Genomic DNA, 2,016 nt, shown 5'->3' on the forward strand with positions numbered 1-2,016 from the left:
TTCATCTTGGAGTGGAAATTACTTTCTTTGGGGCAATGTGACTAAAATGTACACAACCATTTCCACTGCCACTGTCAGTGTTTTGAACAGTAAGTGAAACGTGTAACATATATGAAACACAAAATTGGACAAAAAAATTGTCAAATCATACATTTAACAATTTATTTATGAAATAAATAATTAGAAAATATCTGGAGTGTAAAGTAACCAAACTATCTTTAATTTCATTGTACCATGTTAAATTATTCAAGTACCTTTATGGCAATAAGGGAAATGCTACAGCTCTTTTTCACAGAGGAAGTATCATTGTGGTTTAGTATGGTTTCCGTTATACCTTTATGTCTGCTAAAGCCAGAAGTGTAAAGGTGCCAATCATTTATGCAGACTGTATTTACTGATCAGACAGCATGATATGCTTTCAAGTTCAGTTTTGTTCTGTGCTGTACCTCACTCTAGTAGGTAAGTGAATGTAATAAGCAATTTAATTATCATGCATGAAGATTACTGTGGTGACCTCTCAGAAGTCAATGCACTGCTTTATGTAAATATGTAGTAATGTTTTTTTTGTGTATTTTAATACCTACAATTAGACGTTGTTCCCCAAATGAAAATACTTATTTAAAACTAAATTTAAAAAATGTGCAATATGTTGACTGAATCCAGATATCGGAATAATAATAGCAAAATAAGAATTTTGCTGAAGTCAGTAATTATATTTGACATTGCTTTGTTTGCAGGTGTTATCTTTAATTGCTCTTATTTCATTTTCTTTTCTATTTCATTTAAGGACCTGCCTTATCCAGAGTGTGGGTAAATCACTGGGCTACACAGGGTCAGTATAGAGTGGGAGACAATGCAACTCTGCGTTGCACAATTTTCTCAGATAAGGAGATCATTGAGGATTGTAACATGGACTGGGTCATGCCCAACCCAAACAAGCCAGGCAGAACTGTGGACATCGCAGAGTCTGAGCTGTATGCGGGCCGGGTCACAGTGCTGGATAACGACAACACCACCACCACAATTATGATACAGAACCTGAGACTGAATGACACGGCACCCTTATGCAGAATGGACTGCTTTACTGATGGATCGCTAAAACGGCATATTGGGAAAGGAGGGAATCTGACCATCGTGGAATCATTCAAGCGACAAGGTACTGTACGTATGCAAAACACCTGGGGGTGTTTGAATTATAGTGCTCCTGAAAGTAATTTTAGACTAATTGTAGAATGAAGAATGTTTTTTAGGTGCAGAAAAGCTTTGTTCATGTGACTGTTTATTCAGGCCTGGCCTTATGAAATTAGCATATACAGAATTATTTGTTGTTAGAATAATTTCCTCTCTACCAACATTGTTCACAGAGGGAAAGTGTTTTTATTTATTGGCATAATTATGATTATTATTAGTGTGAACACAATACACTGCCTGTGTGAATACAGTATGCTCATATTTATATTTAATTATTGTACTTTGACAGGACAGGAAGCCAACCCATCTGTCACCTGGCTCAGCTATTTTCTCTTTGCAGTGAATCTCCTCATCCTCCTTGTGGTGACTGTAATTTGCAGTACTATAGTTTGCAAAAGAGTGTGCAGAAAATAAATCCTAGACACCAAATCCAAAGATAGACACCCTTCACTTCTCAAAGTATTGCATTCGTGAGCATCTGGCATAGAGTGTTATTTATGACAAGCTGGCCATTCCTTCTCTTCCACTCTGGCCTTCGGTACTTTATGGCAGGAATATGATGAATGGAATTACATGCACTGTACGACTGTATGCATGCTTTTACTGTAACTATTTTTTTAATGTAATACGTTTAATATTTAATATTTTTGTATCTGTTTGTTTTTCTTTCCTCTTCTTTTATAATTCAGGACAGAACTCTCATAAGCCCCTTTGGGCATTTTTACTCTCCCGCACAAGTTATCTTATCATATGCGTTATGTTATCCTTTTATGTTCTTGTAAGCCTTTTTATTTTTTGCAAATAAATCAAAAGAATTCAATTACA

The 2,016-nt window shown here is 35.7% G+C and overlaps 1 long non-coding RNA gene across 2 annotated transcripts; it reads left to right on the plus strand.

Annotated features, from left to right (window-relative positions):
* The first annotated feature begins 373 nt into the window (after window positions 1-373).
* On the plus strand, window positions 374-2,016 carry LOC133109747 (uncharacterized). 2 transcript variants are annotated; one of them, XR_009704792.1, is made up of 3 exons: window positions 374-459; window positions 788-1,161; window positions 1,481-2,016. It is a non-coding gene; the product is annotated as an uncharacterized LOC133109747 (long non-coding RNA). The 2 variants fall into 2 exon arrangements; XR_009704791.1 differs by having other exon boundaries at window positions 788-1,156.

The sequence above is a fragment of the Conger conger genome, chromosome 1 (genome assembly GCF_963514075.1).
Source record: "Conger conger chromosome 1, fConCon1.1, whole genome shotgun sequence".
NCBI lineage: Eukaryota > Metazoa > Chordata > Actinopteri > Anguilliformes > Congridae > Conger > Conger conger.